This window comes from Mesoplodon bidens (genome assembly GCF_964165515.1).
Source record: "Mesoplodon bidens genome assembly, contig: HAP1_SCAFFOLD_130, whole genome shotgun sequence".
NCBI lineage: Eukaryota > Metazoa > Chordata > Mammalia > Artiodactyla > Ziphiidae > Mesoplodon > Mesoplodon bidens.
The window spans coordinates 372,166-388,958 of NW_027671513.1; positions in this window are offsets into that span (position 1 = coordinate 372,166).

Sequence of the window (16,793 nt, forward strand, 5' to 3'; positions counted from 1 at the left end):
TCAGATTTTCTGCCTAATTATATAAGAAGATTTCTCTAAAAAATACACATTATTTCAAAGACTTATTGGCCGTGAAATAAGTTAAGGTTATTTCAAATGGCTTGTCTGCAAAGAAAGGTGAGATGTAGGGAATCACAGAAAGTCGAGGGGAAAATAGGTCAATATATACATTGCTCTATGGTGAACTAAGACTTAGGCCAGCCACAATGTAGAGGACCTGACCCTTAGAAACTTACAAGTAAGCTGGAATCTAGAAAAGTTCAAATCTTTATAAGTAAAAAGATTTTTTAAAATGAATAACCAAGTGTTTTTATTGACATCAGAATATCAAAACAATAAACCTGAGAACATAGAAAAAATATAAATAAAGATATGAGCTGAACTTAATACAATAGAAAACGTATAAAATTCAGGTGATTTAGTAAGTCCAAAGAATATTCTTTGACAAGATTAAAAGACACACTTTGATTAAGGAAAACCAAAACATAAGTAAAGAATATACAGAAAGAATCAGGACAATGTTATAGCAGAGAGTATATGAAATGGCAGTAAATTTGAACGTTTGTGTAAAGTGGACCATTTCCTAGGTCCTAAAGTTTACCAAAATTGACACAAGGGGAAATCATTTAAGGTCATCATGTCTGCCCTTGGCATTCTCGGAATGCCCTGGCCTCAGAATGCAGCATCTGTAGTCCATGGTAACCTGCGGAGAGGGGGCGGGGCTGAGGGAGGTTGGAACACTGCCTTCACTGAGGGAGTGGGTGGGGCCATCTCTGCTGTGACTGAACAAAGGGCAGGGGAGAAGGGGGCCAACGGCAGGGCCCTCAGAGCCCGGCAGGCCCAGTCGTGTGTCAGATGCATTTAGGCACAGGCCAAAGTGCGCCTTCTTTGTCTGCACAGCTGCCCAAACTCTCACCTTTCCACTCAGGCCGACCTCTTACTTGAAGTGTGTGTGGAACCGGTCCGCGCAGTACACCTCGATGCAAAGCTAACCATAGGTCTGGGCATCATAGCTTCCTGCCAGGTGACTAAAGTTCGCAGGCAGATGGGTCGTGGGACACACGTGGGGAGCCTCCTGCCCAGGCCACAGGCCGCCCAAAGCCACTATCCCAGATCGGGGGCAGCAAAGCAGTCCTGTCTGAGTCCCAGCCTCTAGAAGGAGTAGTGGACCAACACTTGTAGAAAAAGGGGTCCGCGTGGGTAACTCATTGGAGGGACACAAAAAAATCTTTGCAGACTTTCTGCTGAAGCTTACGAGCGTTCACACCTAAACCTCTTACAAGGTCAGCTGTTTAGCTAAACATGAGCTGATGATCTAAATTTACACAATAATGAAGAAATCAGCTACAAGGGGAGACAAGCAGCAAAAACAATCAATACCAGTATTAGATTCCCTAGGCCAACCATCAGATGTTGGAATATTCAGGTGCAAGGCAGATAGGATACACAAAACTGGAACTGAAACAAGGAACAAGGATGTTTTCAAAGACTGGTAGGATCTCTAAAACATTTTTAAAGTACATGTCATTGATAAAGCTAAATACTCAAAGGTTGTGTAATACAACAGATTCATCATTGAGAAGGTTGAAATTATGCTGTTTTGAAAATTATGGCAGGTCAGATTTTCTGCCTAAATATATACGAAGATTTCTCTGAAAAATGCACATTATTTCAAAGAGTTATTGGCTGTGAAATAAGTTAAGTTTATTTCAAATGGCTTGTCTGCAAAGAAAGGGGAGATGTAGGAAATCACAGAAAGTCGATGGGAAAATAGGTCAATATATACTTTGCTATATTGTGAACTAAGCCTTTGGCCAGCCACAATGTAGAGGACCTGACCCTTAGAAACTTACAAGTAAGCTGGAATCTTTAAAAATTCAAATCTTTATAAGTAAAAAGATTTATAAATATGAATAACCAAGTGTTTTAATTGACATCAGAAGATCAAAACAATAAACCCTGAGAACATAGAAAAAAGATAAATAAAGATATGAGCAGAACTTAATACCACAGAAAACGTATAAAATTCAGTTGAGGTAGTAAGTCCAAAGAATATTCTTTGACAAGATTTAAAAGACACACTTTGATTAAGGAAAACCAAAACATAAGTAAAGAATATACAGAAAGAATCAGGACAATGTTATAGCAGAGAATATCTGAAATGCCAGTAAATTTGAACATTTCTGTAAAGTGGACCATTTCCTAGCTCCTAAAGTTTACCAAAATTGACACAAGAGGAAATCATTTAAGTCATCATGTCTGCCCTTGGCATTCTCGGAACGCCCTGGCCTCAGAATGCAGCATCTGTAGTCCATGGTAACCTGCGGAGAGGGGGCGGGGCTGAGGGAGGTTGGAACACTTCCTTCACTGAGGGAGTGGGTGGGGCCATCTCTGCTGTGACTGAACAAAGGGCAGGGGAGAAGGGGGCCAAGGGCAGGGCCCTCAGAGCCCGGCAGGCCCAGTCGTGTGTCACAAGCATTTAGGCCCAGGCCAAAGTGCGCCTTCTTTGTCTGCACAGCTGCCCAAACTCTCACCTTTCCACTCAGGCCGCCCTCTTACTTGAAGTGTGTGTGGAACCGGTCCGCGCAGTACACCTCGATGCAAAGCTAACCATAGGTCTGGGCATCATAGCTTCCTGCCAGGTGACCGAAGTTCGCAGGCAGATGGGTCGTGGGACACACGTGGGGAGACTCCTGCCCAGGCCACAGGCCGCCCAAAGCCACTATCCCAGATCGGGGGCAGCAAAGCAGTCCTGTCTGACTCCCAGCCTCTAGAGGGAGTAGTGGACCAACACTTGTAGAAAAAGGGGTCCGCGCGGGTAACTCATTGGAGGAACACAAAAAAATCTTTGCGGACTTTCTGCTGAAGCTTACGAGCGTTCACACCTAAGCCTCTTACAAGGTCAGCTGTTTAGCTAAACATGAGCTCATGATCTAAATTTACACAATAATGAAGAAATCAGCTACCAGGGGAGACAAGCAGCAAAAACAATCAATACCAGAATTAGATTCCCTAGGCCAACCATCAGATGTTGGAATAATCAGGTGCAAGGCAGAAAGTATACATAAAACTTGAACTGAAACAAGGAAAAAGGATGTTTTCAAAGACTGGTAGGATCTCTAAAACATTTTTAAAGTACATGTCATTGATAAAGCTAAATACTCAATGGTTGTGTAATACAACAGATTCAACATTGAGAAGAGTGAAATTATGCTGTTTTGAAAACTATGGCAGGTCAGATTTTCTGCCTAATTATATAAGAAGATTTCTCTAAAAAATACACATTATTTCAAAGACTTATTGGCCGTGAAATAAGTTAAGGTTATTTCAAATGGCTTGTCTGCAAAGAAAGGTGAGATGTAGGGAATCACAGAAAGTCGAGGGGAAAATAGGTCAATATATACATTGCTCTATGGTGAACTAAGACTTAGGCCAGCCACAATGTAGAGGACCTGACCCTTAGAAACTTACAAGTAAGCTGGAATCTAGAAAAGTTCAAATCTTTATAAGTAAAAAGATTTTTTAAAATGAATAACCAAGTGTTTTAATTGACATCAGAAGATCAAAACAATAAACCCTGAGAACATAGAAAAAAGATAAATAAAGATATGAGCAGAACTTAATACCACAGAAAACGTATAAAATTCAGTTGAGGTAGTAAGTCCAAAGAATATTCTTTGACAAGATTTAAAAGACACACTTTGATTAAGGAAAACCAAAACATAAGTAAAGAATATACAGAAAGAATCAGGACAATGTTATAGCAGAGAATATCTGAAATGCCAGTAAATTTGAACATTTCTGTAAAGTGGACCATTTCCTAGCTCCTAAACTTTACCAAAATTGACACAAGAGGAAATCATTTAAGGTCATCATGTCTGCCCTTGGCATTCTCGGAACGCCCTGGCCTCAGAATGCAGCATCTGTTGTCCATGGTAACCTGCGCAGAGGGGGCGGGGCTGAGGGAGGTTGGAACACTTCCTTCACTGAGGGAGTGTGTGGGGCCATCTCTGCTGTGACTGAACAAAGGGCAGGGGAGAAGGGGGCCCACGGCAGGGCCCTCAGAGCCCGGCAGGCCCAGTCGTGTGTCACAAGCATTTAGGCCCAGGCCAAAATGTGCCTTCTTGGTCTGCACAGCTGCCCAAACTCTCACCTTTCCACTCAGGCCGCCCTCTTACTTGAAGTGTGTGTGGAACCGGTCCGCGCAGTACACCTCGATGCAAAGCTAACCATAGGTCTGGGCATCATAGCTTCCTGCCAGGTGACCGAAGTTCGCAGGCAGATGGGTCGTGGGACACACGTGGGGAGACTCCTGCCCAGGCCACAGGCCGCCCAAAGCCACTATCCCAGATCGGGGGCAGCAAAGCAGTCCTGTCTGACTCCCAGCCTCTAGAGGGAGTAGTGGACCAACACTTGTAGAAAAAGGGGTCCGCGCGGGTAACTCATTGGAGGAACACAAAAAAATCTTTGCGGACTTTCTGCTGAAGCTTACGAGCGTTCACACCTAAGCCTCTTACAAGGTCAGCTGTTTAGCTAAACATGAGCTCATGATCTAAATTTACACAATAATGAAGAAATCAGCTACCAGGGGAGACAAGCAGCAAAAACAATCAATACCAGAATTAGATTCCCTAGGCCAACCATCAGATGTTGGAATAATCAGGTGCAAGGCAGAAAGTATACATAAAACTTGAACTGAAACAAGGAAAAAGGATGTTTTCAAAGACTGGTAGGATCTCTAAAACATTTTTAAAGTACATGTCATTGATAAAGCTAAATACTCAATGGTTGTGTAATACAACAGATTCAACATTGAGAAGAGTGAAATTATGCTGTTTTGAAAACTATGGCAGGTCAGATTTTCTGCCTAAATATATACGAAGATTTCTCTGAAAAATGCACATTATTTCAAAGAGTTATTGGCTGTGAAATAAGTTAAGTTTATTTCAAATGGCTTGTCTGCAAAGAAAGGGGAGATGTAGGAAATCACAGAAAGTCGAGGGGAAAATAGGTCAATATATACTTTGCTATATTGTGAACTAAGCCTTTGGCCAGCCACAATGTAGAGGACCTGACCCTTAGAAACTTACAAGTAAGCTGGAATCTTTAAAAATTCAAATCTTTATAAGTAAAAAGATTTATTAAAATGAATAACCAAGTGTTTTAATTGACATCAGAAAATCAAAACAATAAACCCTGAGAACATAGAAAAAAGATAAATAAAGATATGAGCAGAACTTAATACCACAGAAAACGTATAAAATTCAGGTGAGGTAGTAAGTCCAAAGAATATTCTTTGACAAGATTTAAAAGACACACTTTGATTAAGGAAAACCAAAACATAAGTAAAGAATATACAGAAAGAATCAGGACAATGTTATAGCAGAGAATATCTGAAATGCCAGTAAATTTGAACATTTCTGTAAAGTGGACCATTTCCTAGCTCCTAAAGTTTACCAAAATTGACACAAGAAGAAATCATTTAAGGTCATCATGTCTGCCCTTGGCATTCTCGGAACGCCCTGGCCTCAGAATGCAGCATCTGTAGTCCATGGTAACCTGCGGAGAGGAGGCGGGGCTGAGGCAGGTTGGAACACTTCCTTCACTGAGGGAGTGGGTGGGGCCATCCCTGCTGTGACTGAACAAAGGGCAGGGGAGAAGGGGGCCAAGGGCAGGGCCCTCAGAGCCCGGCATGCCCAGTCGTGTGTCACAAGCATTTAGGCCCAGGCCAAAGTGCGCCTTCTTTGTCTGCACAGCTGCCCAAACTCTCACCTTTCCACTCAGGCCGCCCTCTTACTTGAAGTGTGTGTGGAACCGGTCCGCGCAGTGCACCTCGATGCAAAGGTAACCATAGGTCTGGGCATCATAGCTTCCTGCCAGGTGACCGAAGTTCGCAGGCAGATGGGTTGTGGGACACACGTGCGGTGCCTCCTGCCCAGGCCACAGGCCGCCCAAAACCTCTATCCCAGATCGGGGGTAGCAAAGCAGTCCTGTCTGAGTCCCAGCCTCTAGAGGGAGTAGTGGACCAACACTTGTAGAAAAAGGTGTCCGCGCGGGTAACTCATTGGAGGGACACAAAAAAATCTTTGCCGACTTTCTGCTGAAGCTTACGAGCGTTCACACCTAAGCCTCTTACAAGGTCAGCTGTTTAGCTAAACATGAACTCATGATCTAAATTTACACAATAATGAAGAAATCAGCTACAAGGGGAGACAAGCAGCAAAAACAATCAATACCAGAATTAGATTCCCTTAGCCATCGATCAGACGTTGGAATAATCAGGTGCAAGGCAGAAAATATACATAAAACTGGAACTGAAACAAGGAACAAGGATGTTTTCAAAGACTGGTAGGATCTCTAAAACATTTTTAAAGTACATGTAATTGATAAAGCTAAATCCTCAAAGGTTGTGTATTACAACAGATTCATCATTGAGAAGGGTGAAATTATGCTGTTTTGAAAACCATGGCAGGTCAGATTTTCTGCCTAAATATATAAGAAGATTTCTCTGAAAAATGCACATTATTTCAAAGACTTAATGGCTGTGAAATAAGTTAAGGTTATTTCAAATGGCTTGTCTGCAAAGAAAGGTGAGATGTAGGAAATCACAGAAAGTCGAGGGGAAAATAGGTCAATATATACTTTGCTATATTGTGAACTAGGCCTTGGGCAAGCCACAATGTAGAGGACCTGACCCTTAGAAATTTACAAGTAAGCTGGAATCTTTAAAAATTCAAATCTTTATAAGTAAAAAGATTTATTAAAATGAATAACCAAGTGTTTTAATTGACATCAGAAGATCAAAACAATAAACCCTGAGAACATAGAAAAAAGATAAATAAAGATATGAGCAGAACTTAATACCACAGAAAACGTATAAAATTCAGTTGAGGTAGTAAGTCCAAAGAATATTCTTTGACAAGATTTAAAAGACACACTTTGATTAAGGAAAACCAAAACATAAGTAAAGAATATACAGAAAGAATCAGGACAATGTTATAGCAGAGAATATCTGAAATGCCAGTAAATTTGAACATTTCTGTAAAGTGGACCATTTCCTAGCTCCTAAACTTTACCAAAATTGACACAAGAGGAAATCATTTAAGGTCATCATGTCTGCCCTTGGCATTCTCGGAACGCCCTGGCCTCAGAATGCAGCATCTGTTGTCCATGGTAACCTGCGGAGAGGGGGCGGGGCTGAGGGAGGTTGGAACACTGCCTTCACTGAGGGAGTGTGTGGGGCCATCTCTGCTGTGACTGAACAAAGGGCAGGGGAGAAGGGGGCCCACGGCAGGGCCCTCAGAGCCCGGCAGGCCCAGTCGTGTGTCACAAGCATTTAGGCCCAGGCCAAAATGCGCCTTCTTGGTCTGCACAGCTGCCCAAACTCTCACCTTTCCACTCAGGCCGCCCTCTTACTTGAAGTGTGTGTGGAACCGGTCCGCGCAGTACACCTCGATGCAAAGATAACCATAGGTCTGGGCATCATAGCTTCCTGCCAGGTGACCGAAGTTCGCAGGCAGATGGGTCGTGGGACACACGTGGGGAGACTCCTGCCCAGGCCACAGGCCGCCCAAAGCCACTATCTCAGATCGGGGGCAGCAAAGCAGTCCTGTCTGACTCCCAGCCTCTAGAGGGAGTAGTGGACCAACACTTGTAGAAAAAGGGGTCCGCGCGGGTAACTCATTGGAGGAACACAAAAAAATCTTTGCGGACTTTCTGCTGAAGCTTACGAGCGTTCACACCTAAGCCTCTTACAAGGTCAGCTGTTTAGCTAAACATGAGCTCATGATCTAAATTTACACAATAATGAAGAAATCAGCTACAAGGGGAGACAAGCAGCAAAAACAATCAATACCAGAATTAGATTCCCTAGGCCAACCATCAGATGTTGGAATAATCAGGTGCAAGGCAGAAAGTATACATAAAACTTGAACTGAAACAAGGAAAAAGGATGTTTTCAAAGACTGGTAGGATCTCTAAAACATTTTTAAAGTACATGTCATTGATAAAGCTAAATACTCAATGGTTGTGTAATACAACAGATTCAACATTGAGAAGAGTGAAATTATGCTGTTTTGAAAACTATGGCAGGTCAGATTTTCTGCCTAATTATATAAGAAGATTTCTCTGAAAAATGCACATTATTTCAAAGAGTTATTGGCTGTGAAATAAGTTAAGTTTATTTCAAATGGCTTGTCTGCAAAGAAAGGGGAGATGTAGGAAATCACAGAAAGTCGAGGGGAAAATAGGTCAATATATACTTTGCTATATTGTGAACTAAGCCTTTGGCCAGCCACAATGTAGAGGACCTGACCCTTAGAAACTTACAAGTAAGCTGGAATCTTTAAAAATTCAAATCTTTATAAGTAAAAAGATTTATTAATATGAATAACCAAGTGTTTTAATTGACATCAGAAGATCAAAACATTAAACCCTGAGAACATAGAAAAAAGATAAATAAAGATATGAGCAGAACTTAATACCACAGAAAACGTATAAAATTCAGTTGAGGTAGTAAGTCCAAAGAATATTCTTTGACAAGATTTAAAAGACACACTTTGATTAAGGAAAACCAAAACATAAGTAAAGAATATACAGAAAGAATCAGGACAATGTTATAGCAGAGAATATCTGAAATGCCAGTAAATTTGAACATTTCTGTAAAGTGGACCATTTCCTAGCTCCTAAAGTTTACCAAAATTGACACAAGAGGAAATCATTTAAGGTCATCATGTCTGCCCTTGGCATTCTCGGAACGCCCTGGCCTCAGAATGCAGCATCTGTAGTCCATGGTAACCTGCGGAGAGGGGGCGGGGCTGAGGGAGGTTGGAACACTTCCTTCACTGAGGGAGTGGGTGGGGCCATCTCTGCTGTGACTGAACAAAGGGCAGGGGAGAAGGGGGCCAAGGGCAGGGCCCTCAGAGCCCGGCAGGCCCAGTCGTGTGTCACAAGCATTTAGGCCCAGGCCAAAGTGCGCCTTCTTTGTCTGCACAGCTGCCCAAACTCTCACCTTTCCACTCAGGCCGCCCTCTTACTTGAAGTGTGTGTGGAACCGGTCCGCGCAGTGCACCTCGATGCAAAGCTAACCATAGGTCTGGGCACCATAGCTTCCTGCCAGGTGACCGAAGTTCGCAGGCAGATGGGTTGTGGGACACACGTGCGGTGCCTCCTGCCCAGGCCACAGGCCGCCCAAAACCACTATCCCAGATCGGGGGTAGCAAAGCAGTCCTGTCTGAGTCCCAGCCTCTAGAGGGAGTAGTGGACCAACACTTGTAGAAAAAGGTGTCCGCGCGGGTAACTCATTGGAGGGACACAAAAAAATCTTTGCCGACTTTCTGCTGAAGCTTACGAGCGTTCACACCTAAGCCTCTTACAAGGTCAGCTGTTTAGCTAAACATGAGCTCATGATCTAAATTTACACAATAATGAAGAAATCAGCTACAAGGGGAGACAAGCAGCAAAAACAATCAATACCAGAATTAGATTCCCTTAGCCATCGATCAGACGTTGGAATAATCAGGTGCAAGGCAGAAAATATACATAAAACTGGAACTGAAACAAGGAACAAGGATGTTTTCAAAGACTGGTAGGATCTCTAAAACATTTTTAAAGTACATGTCATTGATAAAGCTAAATCCTCAAAGGTTGTGTATTACAACAGATTCATCATTGAGAAGGGTGAAATTATGCTGTTTTGAAAACTATGGCAGGTCAGATTTTCTGCCTAAATATATAAGAAGATTTCTCTGAAAAATGCACATTATTTCAAAGACTTAATGGCTGTGAAATAAGTTAAGGTTATTTCAAATGGCTTGTCTGCAAAGAAAGGTGAGATGTAGGAAATCACAGAAAGTCGCGGGGAAAATAGGTCAATATATACTTTGCTATATTGTGAACTAGGCCTTGGGCCAGCCACAATGTAGAGGACCTGACCCTTAGAAATTTACAAGTAAGCTGGAATCTTTAAAAATTCAAATCTTTATAAGTAAAAAGATTTATTAAAATGAATAACCAAGTGTTTTAATTGACATCAGAAGATCAAAACAATAAACCCTGAGAACATAGAAAAAAGATAAATAAAGATATGAGCAGAACTTAATACCACAGAAAACGTATAAAATTCAGTTGAGGTAGTAAGTCCAAAGAATATTCTTTGACAAGATTTAAAAGACACACTTTGATTAAGGAAAACCAAAACATAAGTAAAGAATATACAGAAAGAATCAGGACAATGTTATAGCAGAGAATATCTGAAATGCCAGTAAATTTGAACATTCCTGTAAAGTGGACCATTTCCTAGCTCCTAAACTTTACCAAAATTGACACAAGAGGAAATCATTTAAGGTCATCATGTCTGCCCTTGGCATTCTCGGAACGCCCTGGCCTCAGAATGCAGCATCTGTTGTCCATGGTAACCTGCGGAGAGGGGTCGGGGCTGAGGGAGGTTGGAACACTGCCTTCACTGAGGGAGTGTGTGGGGCCATCTCTGCTGTGACTGAACAAAGGGCAGGGGAGAAGGGGGCCCACGGCAGGGCCCTCAGAGCCCGGCAGGCCCAGTCGTGTGTCACAAACATTTAGGCCCAGGCCAAAATGCGCCTTCTTGGTCTGCACAGCTGCCCAAACTCTCACCTTTCCACTCAGGCCGCCCTCTTACTTGAAGTGTGTGTGGAACCGGTCCGCGCAGTACACCTCGATGCAAAGCTAACCATAGGTCTGGGCATCATAGCTTCCTGCCAGGTGACCGAAGTTCGCAGGCAGATGGGTCGTGGGACCCACGTGGGGAGACTCCTGCCCAGGCCACAGGCCGCCCAAAGCCACTATCCCAGATCGGGGGCAGCAAAGCAGTCCTGTCTGACTCCCAGCCTCTAGAGGGAGTAGTGGACCAACACTTGTAGAAAAAGGGGTCCGCGCGGGTAACTCATTGGAGGAACACAAAAAAATCTTTGCGGACTTTCTGCTGAAGCTTACGAGCGTTCACACCTAAGCCTCTTACAAGGTCAGCTGTTTAGCTAAACATGAGCTCATGATCTAAATTTACACAATAATGAAGAAATCAACTACAAGGGGAGACAAGCAGCAAAAACAATCAATACCAGAATTAGATTCCCTAGGCCAACCATCAGATGTTGGAATAATCAGGTGCAAGGCAGAAAGTATACATAAAACTTGAACTGAAACAAGGAAAAAGGATGTTTTCAAAGACTGGTAGGATCTCTAAAACATTTTTAAAGTACATGTCATTGATAAAGCTAAATACTCAATGGTTGTGTAATACAACAGATTCAACATTGAGAAGAGTGAAATTATGCTGTTTTGAAAACTATGGCAGGTCAGATTTTCTGCCTAATTATATAAGAAGATTTCTCTAAAAAATACACATTATTTCAAAGACTTATTGGCCGTGAAATAAGTTAAGGTTATTTCAAATGGCTTGTCTGCAAAGAAAGGTGAGATGTAGGGAATCACAGAAAGTCGAGGGGAAAATAGGTCAATATATACATTGCTCTATGGTGAACTAAGACTTAGGCCAGCCACAATGTAGAGGACCTGACCCTTAGAAACTTACAAGTAAGCTGGAATCTAGAAAAGATCAAATCTTTATAAGTAAAAAGATTTTTTAAAATGAATAACCAAGTGTTTTTATTGACATCAGAATATCAAAACAATACACCTGAGAACATAGAAAAAATATAAATAAAGATATGAGCTGAACTTAATACAATAGAAAACGTATAAAATTCAGGTGATTTAGTAAGTCCAAAGAATATTCTTTGACAAGATTAAAAGACACACTTTGATTAAGGAAAACCAAAACATAAGTAAAGAATATACAGAAAGAATCAGGACAATGTTATAGCAGAGAGTATATGAAATGGCAGTAAATTTGAACGTTTGTGTAAAGTGGACCATTTCCTAGGTCCTAAAGTTTACCAAAATTGACACAAGGGGAAATCATTTAAGGTCATCATGTCTGCCCTTGGCATTCTCGGAATGCCCTGGCCTCAGAATGCAGCATCTGTAGTCCATGGTAACCTGCGGAGAGGGGGCGGGGCTGAGGGAGGTTGGAACACTGCCTTCACTGAGGGAGTGGGTGGGGCCATCTCTGCTGTGACTGAACAAAGGGCAGGGGAGAAGGGGGCCAACGGCAGGGCCCTCAGAGCCCGGCAGGCCCAGTCGTGTGTCAGATGCATTTAGGCACAGGCCAAAGTGCGCCTTCTTTGTCTGCACAGCTGCCCAAACTCTCAACTTTCCACTCAGGCCGACCTCTTACTTGAAGTGTGTGTGGAACCGGTCCGCGCAGTACACCTCGCTGCAAAGCTAACCATAGGTCTGGGCATCATAGCTTCCTGCCAGGTGACTAAAGTTCGCAGGCAGATGGGTCGTGGGACACACGTGGGGAGCCTCCTGCCCAGGCCACAGGACGCCCAAAGCCACTATCCCAGATCGGGGGCAACAAAGCAGTCCTGTCTGAGTCCCAGCCTCTTGAAGGAGTAGTGGACCAACACTTGTAGAAAAAGGGGTCCGCGTGGGTAACTCATTGGAGGGACACAAAAAAATCTTTGAAGACTTTCTGCTGAAGCTTACGAGCGTTCACACCTAAACCTCTTACAAGGTCAGCTGTTTAGCTAAACATGAGCTCATGATCTAAATTTACACAATAATGAAGAAATCAGCTACAAGGGGAGACAAGCAGCAAAAACAATCAATACCAGTATTAGATTCCCAAGGCCAACCATCAGATGTTGGAGTATTCAGGTGCAAGGCAGATAGGATACACAAAACTGGAACTGAAACAAGGAACAAGGATGTTTTCAAAGACTGGTAGGATCTCTAAAACATTTTTAAAGTACATGTCATTGATAAAGCTAAATACTCAAAGGTTGTGTAATACAACAGATTCATCATTGAGAAGAGTGAAATTATGCTGTTTTGAAAATTATGGCAGGTCAGATTTTCTGCCTAAATATATACGAAGATTTCTCTGAAAAATGCACATTATTTCAAAGAGTTATTGGCTGTGAAATAAGTTAAGTTTATTTCAAATGGCTTGTCTGCAAAGAAAGGTGAGATGTAGGAAATCACAGAAAGTCGAGGGGAAAATAGGTCAATATATACTTTGCTATATTGTGAACTAAGCCTTTGGCCAGCCACAATGTAGAGGACCTGACCCTTAGAAACTTACAAGTAAGCTGGAATCTTTAAAAATTCAAATCTTTATAAGTAAAAAGATTTATTAAAATGAATAACCAAGTGTTTTAATTGACATCAGAAAATCAAAACAATAAACCCTGAGAACATAGAAAAAAGATAAATAAAGATATGAGCAGAACTTAATACCACAGAAAACGTATAAAATTCAGTTGAGGTAGTAAGTCCAAAGAATATTCTTTGACAAGATTTAAAAGACACACTTTGATTAAGGAAAACCAAAACATAAGTAAAGAATATACAGAAAGAATCAGGACAATGTTATAGCAGAGAATATCTGAAATGCCAGTAAATTTGAACATTTCTGTAAAGTGGACCATTTCCTAGCTCCTAAAGTTTACCAAAATTGACACAAGAGGAAATCATTTAAGGTCATCATGTCTGCCCTTGGCATTCTCGGAACGCCCTGGCCTCAGAATGCAGCATCTGTAGTCCATGGTAACCTGCGGAGAGGGGGCGGGGCTGAGGGAGGTTGGAACACTTCCTTCACTGAGGGAGTGGGTGGGGCCATCTCTGCTGTGACTGAACAAAGGGCAGGGGAGAAGGGGGCCAAGGGCAGGGCCCTCAGAGCCCGGCAGGCCCAGTCGTGTGTCACAAGCATTTAGGCCCAGGCCAAAGTGCGCCTTCTTTGTCTGCACAGCTGCCCAAACTCTCACCTTTCCACTCAGGCCGCCCTCTTACTTGAAGTGTGTGTGGAACCGGTCCGCGCAGTGCACCTCGATGCAAAGCTAACCATAGGTCTGGGCATCATAGCTTCCTGCCAGGTGACCGAAGTTCGCAGGCAGATGGGTTGTGGGACACACGTGCAGTGCCTCCTGCCCAGGCCACAGGCCGCCCAAAACCACTATCCCAGATCGGGGGTAGCAAAGCAGTCCTGTCTGAGTCCCAGCCTCTAGAGGGAGTAGTGGACCAACACTTGTAGAAAAAGGTGTCCGCGCGGGTAACTCATTGGAGGGACACAAAAAAATCTTTGCCGACTTTCTGCTGAAGCTTACGAGCGTTCACACCTAAGCCTCTTACAAGGTCAGCTGTTTAGCTAAACATGAGCTCATGATCTAAATTTACACAATAATGAAGAAATCAGCTACAAGGGGAGACAAGCAGCAAAAACAATCAATACCAGAATTAGATTCCCTTAGCCATCGATCAGACGTTGGAATAATCAGGCGCAAGGCAGAAAATATACATAAAACTGGAACTGAAACAAGGAACAAGGATGTTTTCAAAGACTGGTAGGATCTCTAAAACATTTTTAAAGTACATGTCATTGATAAAGCTAAATCCTCAAAGGTTGTGTATTACAACAGATTCATCATTGAGAAGGGTGAAATTATGCTGTTTTGAAAACTATGGCAGGTCAGATTTTCTGCCTAAATATATAAGAAGATTTCTCTGAAAAATGCACATTATTTCAAAGACTTAATGGCTGTGAAATAAGTTAAGGTTATTTCAAATGGCTTGTCTGCAAAGAAAGGTGAGATGTAGGAAATCACAGAAAGTCGCGGGGAAAATAGGTCAATATATACTTTGCTATATTGTGAACTAGGCCTTGGGCCAGCCACAATGTAGAGGACCTGACCCTTAGAAATTTACAAGTAAGCTGGAATCTTTAAAAATTCAAATCTTTATAAGTAAAAAGATTTATTAAAATGAATAACCAAGTGTTTTAATTGACATCAGAAGATCAAAACAATAAACCCTGAGAACATAGAAAAAAGATAAATAAAGATATGAGCAGAACTTAATACCACAGAAAACGTATAAAATTCAGTTGAGGTAGTAAGTCCAAAGAATATTCTTTGACAAGATTTAAAAGACACACTTTGATTAAGGAAAACCAAAACATAAGTAAAGAATATACAGAAAGAATCAGGACAATGTTATAGCAGAGAATATCTGAAATGCCAGTAAATTTGAACATTCCTGTAAAGTGGACCATTTCCTAGCTCCTAAACTTTACCAAAATTGACACAAGAGGAAATCATTTAAGGTCATCATGTCTGCCCTTGGCATTCTCGGAACGCCCTGGCCTCAGAATGCAGCATCTGTTGTCCATGGTAACCTGCGGAGAGGGGTCGGGGCTGAGGGAGGTTGGAACACTGCCTTCACTGAGGGAGTGTGTGGGGCCATCTCTGCTGTGACTGAACAAAGGGCAGGGGAGAAGGGGGCAAACGGCAGGGCCCTCAGAGCCCGGCAGGCCCAGTCGTGTGTCACAAGCATTTAGGCCCAGGCCAAAATGCGCCTTCTTGGTCTGCACAGCTGCCCAAACTCTCACCTTTCCACTCAGGCCGCCCTCTTACTTGAAGTGTGTGTGGAACCGGTCCGCGCAGTACACCTCGATGCAAAGCTAACCATAGGTCTGGGCATCATAGCTTCCTGCCAGGTGACCGAAGTTCGCAGGCAGATGGGTCGTGGGACACACGTGGGGAGACTCCTGCCCAGGCCACAGGCCGCCCAAAGCCACTATCCCAGATCGGGGGCAGCAAAGCAGTCCTGTCTGACTCCCAGCCTCTAGAGGGAGTAGTGGACCAACACTTGTAGAAAAAGGGGTCCGCGCGGGTAACTCATTGGAGGAACACAAAAAAATCTTTGCGGACTTTCTGCTGAAGCTTACGAGCGTTCACACCTAAGCCTCTTACAAGGTCAGCTGTTTAGCTAAACATGAGCTCATGATCTAAATTTACACAATAATGAAGAAATCAGCTACAAGGGGAGACAAGCAGCAAAAACAATCAATACCAGAATTAGATTCCCTAGGCCAACCATCAGATGTTGGAATAATCAGGTGCAAGGCAGAAAGTATACATAAAACTTGAACTGAAACAAGGAAAAAGGATGTTTTCCAAGACTGGTAGGATCTCTAAAACATTTTTAAAGTACATGTCATTGATAAAGCTAAATACTCAATGGTTGTGTGATACAACAGATTCAACATTGAGAAGAGTGAAATTATGCTGTTTTGAAAACTATGGCAGGTCAGATTTTCTGCCTAATTATATAAGAAGATTTCTCTAAAAAATACACATTATTTCAAAGACTTATTGGCCGTGAAATAAGTTAAGGTTATTTCAAATGGCTTGTCTGCAAAGAAAGGTGAGATGTAGGGAATCACAGAAAGTCGAGGGGAAAATAGGTCAATATATACATTGCTCTATGGTGAACTAAGACTTAGGCCAGCCACAATGTAGAGGACCTGACCCTTAGAAACTTACAAGTAAGCTGGAATCTAGAAAAGTTCAAATCTTTATAAGTAAAAAGATTTTTTAAAATGAATAACCAAGTGTTTTTATTGACATCAGAATATCAAAACAATAAACCTGAGAACATAGAAAAAATATAAATAAAGATATGAGCTGAACTTAATACAATAGAAAACGTATAAAATTCAGGTGATTTAGTAAGTCCAAAGAATATTCTTTGACAAGATTAAAAGACACACTTTGATTAAGGAAAACCAAAACATAAGTAAAGAATATACAGAAAGAATCAGGACAATGTTATAGCAGAGAATATCTGAAATGCCAGTAAATTTGAACATTTCTGTAAAGTGGACCATTTCCTAGCTCCTAAAGTTTACCAAAATT